Here is a 14548-nt window from a genome sequence, read left to right as displayed (position 1 = left end):
CATTGCATTCATTTTGAAAAGACAATCTTTCATTACATCTAAAGTTGACGACATGCATACCATTTCATAACATATCTTACTATAATTGATTTAATAATAATCTTGATGAACTTAACGACTCGAATGCAACGTCTTTTGAAATATGTCATGAATGACTCCAATTAATATCTCTAAGATGAGCAAAAGCACAGCGGAAGATTTCTTTCGTACCTGAGAATAAACATGCTTTAAAGTGTCAACCAAAAGGTTGGTGAGTTCATTAGTTTAACATAAATAATCATTTCATAATTTTAATAGACCACAAGATTTTATATTTCCATTTCTCATAAACATACGTCCCATGCATAGAGACAAAAATATCATTCATATGGATTGAACACCTGGTAACTGACATTCACAATATGCATATAAGAATATCCCCATCATTCCGGGATCCTCCTTCGGACATGATATAAATTTCGAAGTACTAAAGCATCCGGTACTTTGGATGGGGCTTGTTGGGCCCGATAGATCTATCTTTAGGATTCGCGTCAATTAGGGTGTCTGTTCCCTAATTCTTAGATTACCAGACTAAAAAGGGCATATTCGATTTCGATCATTCAACCATATAATGTAGTTTCGATTACTTGTGTCTATTTCGTAAAACATTTATAAAAATTGCGCATGTATTCTCAGCCCAAAAATATAAAGGGTAAAAAGGTAAATGAAACTCACGCATATAAATATTGTAAAATAGTTATTAAAACATTGCATGTATTCTCAGTCCCAAAAATATATATTGCAAAAGCATTTAAAAAGGGATTAATGAAACTCACGCATATAATTATTGTAAAACAGTTAATAAAGCATTTGCATGTATTCTTAGCTCAAAAGTGTAAAGAGAAAAGGGGCAAATGAAACTCACCTTGATTGCACAATAAAATACACCAATAATAGTGTAAACGAGTGATGAAAGCTAACAAGTAGAATGAGAGATCGCCTCCAAATGAGTATGCCCTAAATTATTTTGGATAGATTAATAACATGAGAATAAACTAAAATCTTAATTTTTATGTTCTAATTTTTGTTCATTTTTATTTCAAAATCCATCTAGGATTGTATAAATATTTGTACCGTTCGTAAATTCGTAAAACCTTTAACTAGCGGTCAGTAAGTGTATTGTATAATTTTTGTATTTCGAAGGCTAAATCGTATAAATGAACTCTATATATTATTATTATTATTTATATACTTCATGGGTTGAAATCGTACATATCAAATCTGTATTTCTGAAATTGTTAATGTGATCATACACTAAGGAGTAAAAATGTAACATGCAATGTTATTGAATCAAATTTCATCTTTCTCGATTAAGGAACAGAAGGTATTACACATTAAGTTAAATTCTAAAATTTTACATATATTTTAAAGTATTAATAAACTCTAACGTATAACATAGTATTAGTATAAATGATTAGGTCCCAAGTTGTTGAAAATCGTATGTTTTAAGACTTCGACTTTCATGATTTTTATAGCAAAACACTGAGTTTAACAGGTGGTTTTGAACGTTTTCTATTGGTTTCGATCAATATATAAGAATGTGCGGTGATCGTTGAACCCAAAAACGTATTACACTAATATTCAAGTTAGGATAAAGAATACCTTTAAAATGGAACCGAGTTACACCGAAAATTAAACGGAAAAGTTTATGTCTTAATTCTTGTTATAACTATTATGTACGTATGAAGTTTAGAAGTGTTTTTCTGCATGTTTATTTGAGTACAAAATATGCTAACTAGTTTTGATTCAAGAAAAATTTCATGTTAACGATTGAATGACTAAATCACATTACTCCATAATACTAGTATTATTAAGTGGCAAAATCATATTAAAATATATTACTATGAATTTTAGATTCTGATTTGTTATTAGAAAGTGTATATTTCAAGACCTCAACTTTTGGGTTTCGATAGATATAATAATTGTTTTGATTCGGTTCATTTAAATTCGATTATGTATATATATATGAATATACACTGATTAGTAATTCCAATGACATATCTATTAAAGGAGAATTAAGATTTACCTTAAAAAAAACACTAGATTAACTTGTAGAATCTCGCAGTTCCACTCGCAGACTTCACCCTCAGTTTTGGTTTCTCAACGTGATTGTATTTGTGGTGTTTTGTCTATAGAGATAACTAAGACTTGTTTATAAATTGCAATTATGGTGAGGATATGTGTGGAACAGTTTTAAAATATTTTTTTTATTTTATTGAAAGGCTTAATCCCTTTATAGCCTCCTTTAGCTATGCCCTAGTCATATCAACTTGACCTTTTTGTTTCATTCTCATATTAATGAATTTTAATCTTTTTATGTATAAAAAAAATTAAAATAAACAAATAAAAGACAAAATGACAAATTGACGGTAACATGTGAAAACCTTTTTTTTAAGAGAGTAATTTGTATTGAGTATTATTTTATTAATACTATTTATTCAACTATTATTATTTTTTTATTAAAAGTATTTTTTTAAATGAAAGATGAAAGGTACATAAAGGGCAAGTGGGTTGGGTGAATTGACATTCATGGCAGATAAAATTGGGATAAAGATGTTGTATGATTGAGTAGGTATAGTTTATCACCTGCCCCACTAATTCTCCTAATATTTTATCTTTCAGCCTGTAAACATGGTCCGTTTATTATTATATAAGTACTCCTTACATTCATATTTACATATTATTAGTTATAGTAATAGTAAAGTTTGTATATGGTGTATATAGAGATAAAGATTCATAATACAGAAATCAAAAAAAAAAAAAAATAGTAACATATAAATAAGTGCAAGATACGGACAATGAAGTAAACTTACTATTTTTAAATACATATATCAATATCTCATATGAAGTATACGTTGTAAAATAGATTCTATTACGTATAAAAAAAATTAATATAAAATAAATTTGTACACGTAATATTTTATTAATGTTTTAAAGTGTGTTTTCGAAACTAATTATATTCGAAAATATATATATATATATATATATATATATATATATATATATATATATATATATATATATATATATATATATATATATATATATATATATATATATATATATATATATATATATATATATATATGTATATACACACACATTCTAATAAAAAGTTTTATTCTATCCTATATTATTTATATCCATATATTTATATATACATATCTATTTACAAACAACTGTTCGTAAATAGTCAGGAATAATCAAAGGTCAATTGAATATATGAAACAGTTCTAAATTTTTGAGACTCAACCTAATAGACTTTGCTTATCGTGTCGAGATCACATAAAGATTAAGTTTAAATTTGGTCGGAAATTCCCGGGTCATCACAATCTTATTATGATTCATATGTATTTAGTAAGACGTTGTTATAACGATAATCATTATATATATCGTTTTCGAGTTTCTTAAATTCAATAGACTCATTTTTATGTATATAACTCATTGTTAAAATACCTAATGAGATACTTACTTATCATAATATCATGTTAACTATATATATATATATATATATATATATATATATATATATATATATATATATATATATATATATATATATATATATATATATATATATATATATATATATATATCCATATATATGTCATCATATAGTTTTTACAAGTTTTAACGTTCGTGAATCACCGGTCAACTTGGGTGGTCAATTGTCTATATGAAACCTATTTCAATTAATCAAGTCTTAACAAGTTTGATTGCTTAACATATTGGAAACACTTAATCATGTAAATAACAATTTCATTTAATATATATAAACATGAAAAAGTTCGGGTCACTACAGTACCTACCTGTTAAATAAATTTCGTCCCGAAATTTTAAGCAGTTGGAGGTGTTGACGTATCTTCTGGAAATAAGTGCGGGTATTTATTTTTCATCTGATCTTCTCATTCCCAGGTGAACTCGGGTCCTCTACGAGCATTCCGTCAAACCTTAACAATTGGTATCTTGTTTTGCTTAAGTCTTTTAACCTCACGATCCATTATTTCGACGGGTACTTCGATGAATTGAAGTTTTTCGTTGATTTGGATTTCGTCTAACGGAATAGTGAGATCTTCTTTATCAAAACATTTCTTCAAATTCGAGACGTGGAAAGTGTTATGTACAGCCGCAAGTTGTTGAGGTAACTCAAGTCGGTAAGCTACTGGTCCGACACGATCAATAATCTTGAATGGTCCAATATACCTTCGATTTAATTTCCCTCGTTTACCAAATCGAACAACGCCTTTCCAAGGTGCAACTTTAAGCATGACCATCTCTCCAATTTCAATTTCTATATCTTGTCTTTTAATGTCAGCGTAGCTCTTTTGTCGACTTTGGACGGTTTTCAACCGTTGTTGAATTTGGATGATCTTCTCGGTAGTTTCTTGTATTATCTCCAGACCCGTAATCTGTCTATCCCCCAGTTTACTCCAATAAATCAGAGACCTGCACTTTCTACCATAAAGTGCTTCAAACGGCACCATCTCAATGCTTGAATGGTAACTGTTGTTGTAGGAAAATTCTGCTAACGGAAGGTGTCGATCCCAACTGTTTCTGAAATCAATAACACATGCTCGTAGCATGTCTTCAAGTGTTTGTATCGTCCTTTTCCTCTGCCCATCAGTTTGTCGATGATAGGCAGTACTCATATCTAGACGAGTTCCTAATGCTTGCTGTAATGTCTTCCAGAATCTTGAAATAAATCTGCCATCCCTATCAGAGATAATAGAGATTGGTATTCCATGTCTTGAGACGACTTCCTTCAAATACAGTCGTGCTAACTTCTCCATCTTGTCATCTTCTCTTATTGGCAGGAAGTGTGCTGATTTGGAGAGACGATCAACTATTACCCAAATAGTATCAAAACCACTTGCAGTCCTTGGCAATTTAGTGATGAAATCCATGGTAATGTTTTCCCATTTCCATTCTGGGATTTCGGGTTGTTGAAGTAGACCTGATGGTTTCTGATGCTCCGCTTTGACCTTAGAACATGTCAAACATTCTCCTACGTATTTAGCAACATCGGCTTTCATACCCGGCCACCAAAAATGTTTCTTGAGATCCTTGTACATCTTCCCCGTTCCAGGATGTATTGAGTATCTGGTTTTATGAGCTTCTCTAAGTACCATTTCTCTCATATCTCCAAATTTTGGTACCCAAATTCTTTCAGCCCTATACCGGGTTTCGTCTTCCCGAATATTAAGATGCTTCTCTGATCCTTTGGGTATTTCATCCTTTAAATTTCCCTCTTTTAAAACTCCTTGTTGCGCCTATTTTATTTGAGTAGTAAGGTTTGTGCGAATCATTATATTCATAGCTTTTACTCGAATGGGTTCTCTGTCTTTTCTGCTCAAGGCGTCGGCTACCACATTTGCCTTCCCTGGGTGGTAAGGAATCTCAAAGTCGTAATCATTCAACAATTCAATCCACCTACGCTGCCTCATGTTCAGTTGTTTCTGATTAAATATGTGTTGAAGACTTTTGTGGTCGGTATATATAATAATTTTGACCCCATATAAGTAGTGCCTCCAAGTCTTTAATGCAAAAACAACCGCGCCTAATTCCAAATCATGCGTCATATAATTTTGCTCGTGAATCTTCAATTGTCTAGACGCATAAGCAATTACTTTCGTTCGTTGCATTAATACACAATCGAGACCTTGCTTTGAGGCGTCACAATATATCACAAAATCATCATTCCCTTTAGGTAATGACAATATAGGTGCCGTAGTTAACTTTTTCGTTAACAATTGAAACATTTCTCTTGTTCATCTTTCCATTCAAATTTCTTCCCTTTATGCGTTAATGCAGTCAAGGGTTTTGCTATTTTGGAAAAATCTTGGATGAATCTTCTGTAGTAACCACCTAGTCCTAAAAATTGGCGTATATGTTTCGGAGTTTTCGGGGTTTCCCACTTTTCAACGGTTTCAATCTTTGCTGGATCCACCTGAATACCTTCTTTGTTCACTATATGACCGAGGAATTGAACTTCTTCCAACCAAAATGCACACTTTGAAAACTTAGCGTACAGTTTTTCTTTTCTTAACAACTCTAGCACTTTTCTCAAATGTTCTTCGTGATCTTGGTCATTATTTGAGTAAATAAGTATGTCATTGATGAAAATAATGACAAACTTGTCAAGGTATGGTCCACAAACTCGGTTCATGAGGTCCATGAACACAGCTGGTGCGTTATTCAACCCAAACGGCATAACCATAAACTCGTAATGACCGTAACGCGTCCTAAAAGTATTCTTTGGAATATCGTCCTCCTTCACCCACATTTGATGATACCCAGAACGTAAATCAATCTTCAAATAAACCGACGAGCCTTGTAGTTGATCAAATAAGTCGTCGATTCTCGTTAGTGGGTAGCGGTTCTTGATGGTAAGTTTGTTCAACTCTCGATAGTCGATACACAACCTAAATGTACCATCCTTCTTCTTGACAAACAAAACAGGAGCTCCCCACGGTGATGTGCTTGGTCGAATGAAACCATGCTCTAAATGTTCCTGTAACTGACTTTGTAATTCTTTCATTTCGCTGGGTGCGAGTCTGTATGGAGCACGAGCTATTGGTGCAGCTCCTGGTACAAGGTCTATTTGAAATTCAACGGATCGATGTGGGGGTAATCTCGGTAATTCTATCGGAAATACATCGGGAAATTCTTTTGCGATGAGAACATCACTGATGTTCTTTTCTTCAGGTTTAACTTCCTCGATGTGCGCTAGAATGACGTAACAACCTTTTCTTATTAGTTTTTGCGCCTTCAAACTACTAATAAGATTTAATTTCGCGTTGTTCTTTTCTCCGTACACCATTAAAGGTTTTCCTTTTTCACGCATAATGCGAATCGCATTTTTGTAACAAACGACCTCTGCTCTCACCTTTTTCAACTAGTCCATGCCAATTATTACATCAAAACTCCCTAACTCGATTGATATTAAATCAATTTTAAACGTTTCATCCCCCAGTTTAATTTCTCTATCCCGACATATATTATCTGCTGAAATTAATTTATCGTTTGCTAATTCAAGTAAAAATTTACTATCCAAAGGCGTCAATGGGCAACTTAATTTAGCACAAAAATCTCTACTCATATAGCTTCTATCTGTACCCGAATCAAATAAAACATAAGCAGATTTATCGTCAATAAGAAACGTACCCGTAACAAGCTCCGGGTCTTCCTGTGCTTCTGCCGCATTAATATTGAAAACTCTTTCGCGGCCCTGCCCATTAGTATCCCCTTGTTTCGGGCAATTTCTAATAATGTGGCCTGGTTTTCCACATTTATAACAAACAGCGTTGGTATTACTTGCTCCGACACTATTCGTTCCAGCATTACTTGTTCCGACACTATTTGTTTCTTTAGTTCTGTAAAACCTTGGTCCGTAAAACTCACACTTTATCGCGCTATGACCATTTCTTTTACACCTGTTGCAAAATGTCGTGCAAAACCCCGGGTGATTTTCTTCACACCTATGACATGGCTAATTTTGGTTTTTGTTGCGGTTGTTGTTATTGAGGTTGCTGTTGGGATTGTTATTGTTATTGAAACGGTTGTTGTAGTTGTTGTTGTTGTTGTTGGGACGTTTGTTGTAGCTATTGTTAGGATTGCGGTTATTGTTGCAATTGTTGTTGCGGTTGTTGGGATAGTTATTGCGATTGTAGTTGTAATTGTTATTGTTGTTGTACAGGTGATTCTTGTCACCGTTTTCCTCCCACTTCCTCTTGAGTTGTTTCGTGTTGGCTTCTTCGGCCACCTGCTCTTTAACTCTTCCCTCAATCTGATTTATGAGTTTATGAGCCATTCGACTTGCCTTTTGTATTGAAGCGGGCTCGTGTGAACTCACATCTTCTTGAATCCTTACTGGTAACCCTTTTATAAATGCGTCGATCTTCTCTTCTTCATCTTCGAACGTTTCCGGACACAATAGTCACAACTCTGTGAATCGTCGTTCATATGTGGTAATGTCGAACCCTTGTGTTCGTAACTCTCTAAGCTCTACCTTGAGATTATTGACTTCGTTTCTAGGACGGTACTACTCGTTCATCAATTGCTTGAATGCCGACCACGGTAGTGCGTAAGCAGCATTTTGTCCTACCTGTTCAAGATAGGTGTTCCACCACGTTAATGCAGTACCTGTGAATATATGCGTAGCGTACTTAACTTTGTCCTCTTCAGTACACTTACTTATGGCAAACCCCGATTCGACTTTCTAGTTCCACCGTTTCAATCCAATTGGTCCTTCGGTTCCATCAAATTCCAAAGGTTTGCAGGCAGTGAATTCTTTGTAGGAGCATCCTACACGATTTCTTGTGGAATTAGTTCCACTGCTAGATCCATAGTTATTGTTATTTTGCATCGCATCCTGTACTGCGGCTATGTTTGCTGCAAGGAAAACACGGAAGTCTTCCTCGCTCATGTTCAAATTCTGACGAGTCGTCGGTGCCATTTCCTTCAAAAAAAGACCAAAAGAATTAAGTTAATCATATAGAATTTTAAGAGTAATCAATAGTATTTCGTAGTATAGTATGAACTCATTTATAAAAGTTTTTTCTTCATATTAGCGTTTTATAGTTTTAATTCGGGTAGTACCTACCCGTTAAGTTCATACTTAGTAGCTAATATACAATTCAACTACTACAATTCTATATGAAAAAACTGATTATAATAAAATTTCGCGTTCAAATTTTATACAATATTTTAAAAACTTACAATACCGCTATTATACATATAGGATGAAATATAGCACATAATAACTTTGCTACTCAGCAGTTATAAAGGCAATTCTAGTTAATACGCAAGTCATTCAGCAAAAGAAATAAAGACACGTAATTCATAAGTCCAGAAACAAGTCATGCATTCTGGTTTTACTAAGACGACTTCCCATCCTTGGTCTTGTGGAAAGTAACCGTTATGACCATTGGCTAGGCAGCATGTTGTAATGTCGTCAACAGGACGAGGGTTTCGTAATGTCCAACAGCCCCATAATAATCTAAAAACCTTGTTTCTCACCCCAACTACTGAATCCGTCACTTGTGGGAAGGTTTTATTTAAAAGTTGCAATCCGATGTTCATTTTCTCACTTTGGTAAGAAGCAAACATCACTAACCCGTAAGCATAACATGCTTCTTTATGTTGCATGTTAGAAGCTCTTTCTAATTCACGAAATCCTATGTTGGGATATGTTGAGTCAAAATAGTTTCTTAACCCATAGCGTAAAATTGCATTTGGGTTCCCCGCATTTAACGCTTTAAAGAAAACACGGCGTAACTTACGGTCTCCCCAATGTGATATACCCCACCTATCAAAGAAAAGCCTTTTATAAACTAAGGCATTTCTGGAAAGTCTTTCAAATGTTTGACAAGTTAATTTCGCCATAACTAATTGTGCTGATGAATTCTGACCGACTCTAGACAAGATTTTATCAATCATATCCTCTGGTAGGTCTTCTAAAATATTCGGTTGTCTACCCTTAACGTCCATTTTGTGTTTTTATACTGTAAAATAGACAAGGATTAGATTCGCAAAAGATAATTAACAAACAATACAAGCAATTTTTACATAGAACATAAAAGTACCAGCACACTACAATACATATAACACACAACATGATTATAACTCTCTAATCTGAATCACTGGTTTCTTCTTCTTCGAACTTGGTTCATTTTCCTAATTTTCTAGGGATATATGGTGTTCCTCTAATACGAGCCGTCGTTTTCCACAATGGTTTAGAAAAACCTGGTGGTTTAGAGTTTCCCGGATTATTGTTACAATTTAAGAAATATGGATGTTGCCGATACATATAAAGTTCACTGGGGTTGGAATCAGGTTTCTCTATTTTTATACCTTTTCCCTTATTATTTTCTTTTGCTTTATTAAATTGGGTTGAGGTAATTTCTATAACATCATCGGAATCCTCATCAGGATCCGATTCATTGGAAAATTGGTAATCTTCCCAATATTTTTCTTCCTCGGCGGAAACACCATTGGCCATTATTGATTTTGGTCCGTTGGTCGAGGATTTTCTTTTATTTAACCGATTTACTATAGTTATCAATATTTCTTCCTCCGGAACCTCTTCTTCTTCCGGTTCTTCCTCTTCCGGTTCTTCCTCTTCCGGTTCCTCTTCTTCCGGTTCCTCCTCTTCCGGTTCCTCCTCTTTCGGTTCCTCCTCTTCCGGTTCCTCTTCGGGAATTTGTGAATCTTCCCAAAATATATTCGACTCTTCATTATTATTAGGTGAGTCGATGAGATTTGTACTAGTGGTAGACATCTATCACACGATATCAAACACATTAAGAGGTTAATATATCACACAATATTTACATGTTAATAATATATAGTTTCCAACAAAAGTGTTAAGTAATCGTTTTTAAAGAAAATACGGTCGAAGTCCAGACTCACTAATGTATCCTAACAAACTCGATAAGACGCACTAATTCAAATTTCTGGTTCTCTAAGACCAACGCTCGGATGCCAACTGAAATGTCCTGTTCATATTGATTATAAACGTTCCATATTAATTGATTTCGTTGCGAGATTTTGACCTCTATATGAGACGTTTTTTTCAAATACCGCATTCGTTTTTAAAACAAACCATAACCTTTATTTTATCGACAAGGTTAAAAGGACACCACCTAGATTATTCAGAAATGATAATCTAAAAATATCACACTTACACACTACCAATACATATTGGTTTACAATATTAATATGTTACAACAAAGTAAATCTCGAATGCAGTTTTAAACAATATTATACAAGCATGCTGACACTAAATATTGTCCATATTTTAGCATGCAACAGCGGAAGCTCTTAATAATCACCTGAGAATAAACATGCTTTAAACGTCAATAAAAATGTTGGTGAGTTATAGGTTTAACCTATATATTTATCAAATCGTAATAATAGACCACAAGATTTCATATTTCAATATACATCCCATACAAAGAGATAAAAATCATTCATATGGTGAACACCTGGTAACCGACATTAACAAGATACATATAAGAATATCCCTTATCATTCCGAGAAATCCTTCGGACATGATAAAACAACATCGAAGTACTAAAGTATCCGGTACTTTGGATGGGGTTCGTTAGGCCCAATAGATCTATCTTTAGGATTCGCGTCAATTAGTAGATCGGTTTACTAATTCTTAGGCTACCAAGTAAAAAGGAGCATATTCGGCTTCGATCATTCACCCATATAATGTAGTTTCAATAACTTGTGTCTATTTCGTAAAACATTTATAAAACTGCATGTATTCTCATTCCAAAAATATTAGATTTTAAAAGTGGGACTATAACTCACTTTCACGGATTTTTACTTCGTCGGGAAGTAAGACTTGGCCACTGGTCGATTCACAAAAATATAACAAATATGTACATATATATCAAAGTATGTTCAAAATATATTACAACATTTTTAATACGTTTTACTGTTTTAAGTTTATTAAGTCAGATGTCCTCGTTAGTAACCTACAACTAGTTGTCCACAGTTAGATGTACAGAAATAAATCGATATATATTATCTTGAATCAATCCACGACCCAGTGTATACACGTCTCAGGCTAGATCACAACTCAAAGTATATATTTTTGGAATCAACCTCAACCTTGTATAGCTAACTCAAACATTACTGCATATAGAGTGTCTATGGTTGTTCCAAATAATATATATACATGGGTCGATATGATATGTCAAAACATTTGCATACGTGTTTATGGTATTCCAAGATTACATAATATATTAGAATACGTATATAATACAATATAAGTTAGCTAGGATATGATTAATATAGATTTGTTACCAATTTTCACGTAGCTACAACAAGCAAAATTATCCAATCTTGTTTTACCCATAACTTCTTCGTTTTAAATCCGTTTTGAGTGATTCAAGTTGCTATGGTTTCATATTGAACTTAAGTTTATGAATCTAAATATAAAAAGTATAAGTTTATAGTCGGAAATACAGATTACAAGTTGTTTTTGTAAAGGTAGTCATTTCAGTCGAAAGAACGACGTCTAGATGACCATTTTGGAAAACATACTTCCACTTTGAGTTTAACCATGATTTTTGGATATAGTTTCATGTTCATAAGAAAAATCATTTTCCCAGAAGAACAACTTTTAAATCAAAGTTTATCATAGTTTTTAATTAACTAACCCAAAACAGCCCGCGGTGTTACTACGACGACGTATATCCGGTTTTACGGTGTATTTCATGGTTTCAGGTTTTAAATCATTAAGTTAGCATATCATATAGATATAGAACATGTGTTTAGTTGATTTTAAAAGTCAAGTTAGAAGGATTAACTTTTTTTGCGAACAAGTTTAGAATTAACTAAACTATGTTCTAGTGATTACAAGTTTAAACCTTTGAATAAGGTAGTTTTAAATATATGAATCGAATGATGTTAAGAACATCATTACTACCTCAAGTTATGTGGATAAAATAACTAGAAATGAGAAAAATAGATCTAGCTTCAAAGGATCCTTGGATGGCTTGAAAGTTCTTGAAATAGAATCATGACACGAAAATAAGTTCAAGTAAGATTTCCACTCGAAATAAGATTGTTAAAGTTATAGAAATTGAATCAAAGTTTGAATATGAGTATTACCTTGTATTATAAAGATATCTTACTGTAAATAAGAAAGATTTTTTGAGGTTGGATGATCACTCAAAGTGGATTTGCAAGATTGGAAGTAAGCTAGCAAACTTGGAAGTGTTGTTGGTGTGTTCTTGAGTAGTTGTTTTATAACTTGGTTTATGTATGGATTTATGAAATAGATTGCGCTAGATTTTGATGAAGATGATGAAGAACACTTAGAACAATGGAAGAACACTTGAGAGAGAGCAGTTTGATGCATGTAAGTTGTAAAATGAAAGTGTTTGTGTACACCAACATTCACGTGAATTATGATCAATCATATAGGCTCCATTAGTTTGTTATTTTATGAGATATTTCATGCTAGATGTTAAATGATGGTTCCCACATGGTTAGGTAACTCACATGGGCTGCTAAGAGCTGATCATTGGAGTGTATATAAAAATAGTAAATACATTTTGAAGCTGTGTATTGTACGAGTACAAAAACGAGTGCATACGAGTAGAATTGTTAATGAAAATGGATGAGGATGTAATTGTAAGCATTTTTGTTAAGTAGAAGTACTTTGATAAGTGTATTGAAGTATTTCAAAAGTGTATGAATACATATTAAAACACTACATGTATATACATTTTAACTGAGTCGTTAAGTCATCGTTAGTCGTTACATGTAAGTGTTGTTTTAAAACCTTTAGGTTAACAATCTTGTTAAATGTTGTTAACCTATTGTTTATTATATCAAAAGAGATGTTAAATTATTACATTATCATAATATTATGATATATTAATATAGGGTTAAAGCCAAAAATAGGCTACAAACTTACACTAATGTACCGATGTCGCCCACAAACTCATTTCCGTCCTACTGTCGCCTACAAACTTTCAAAAAATGTGTTAATATCAAAATTTCATAGTTTTGACCTGTTACATACTAATTTTGACCTGATAATTTTTTTTTTTAAGAATTAAGATCCAATCCACGAACGACACGTGTTAATTTTAACCAGTTTAGCCGGTAGCAAGTCATTTTTGTTTACATTGGTACACTTTTTGAAAATTTTTGTTTACATCGGTACACTTTTTGAAAGTTTGTAGGCGACAGTAGGACGGAAATGAGTTTGTGAGTGACATCGGTACATTTGTGTAAGTTTGTAGCCTATTTTTGGCTTCAACCCATTAATATATCTTAGTATGATATATATACAGTTAAATATTGTTACAACGATAATCGTTACATATATGTCTCGTTTCGAAATCATTAAGTTAGTAGTCTTGTTTTTACATATGTAGTTCATTGTTAATACACTTAATGACATGTTTACTTATCATTTATCATGATTAAACATAGTGTATCAATATCTTAATATGATTCATATGTATTTAGTAAGACGTTGTTACAACGATAATCGTTATATATATCGTTTTTGAGTTTCTTAAATTCAATAGACTCATTTTTATGTATATAACTCATTGTTAAAATACCTAATGAGATACTTACTTTTCATAATATCATGTTAACTATATATATATCCATATATATGTCATCATATAGTTTTTACAAGTTTTAACGTTCGTGAATCACCGGTCAACTTGGGTGGTCAATTGTCTATATGAAACCTATTTCAATTAATCAAGTCTTAACAAGTTTGATTGCTTAACATGTTGGAAACACTTAATCATGTAAATAACAATTTCATTTAATATATATAAATATGGAAAAGTTCGGGTCACTACACTTGAGACATCTCTAAACAATGCAGTGGAAATCTAACACAGCAAGTCTGTAACAGCAAGTCTAACAGCGGAAGCAACAACGTCTAAGCACCTGAGAAATACATACTTAAGAAGTCAACAAGAATGTTGGTGAGCTATAGTTTGTTTGTAATCAGTAATTT

The sequence above is a fragment of the Rutidosis leptorrhynchoides genome, chromosome 10 (genome assembly GCF_046630445.1).
Source record: "Rutidosis leptorrhynchoides isolate AG116_Rl617_1_P2 chromosome 10, CSIRO_AGI_Rlap_v1, whole genome shotgun sequence".
NCBI lineage: Eukaryota > Viridiplantae > Streptophyta > Magnoliopsida > Asterales > Asteraceae > Rutidosis > Rutidosis leptorrhynchoides.
The sequence above is the reverse complement of the archived record's forward strand: the minus strand, read 5'-3'. Positions refer to the sequence as shown.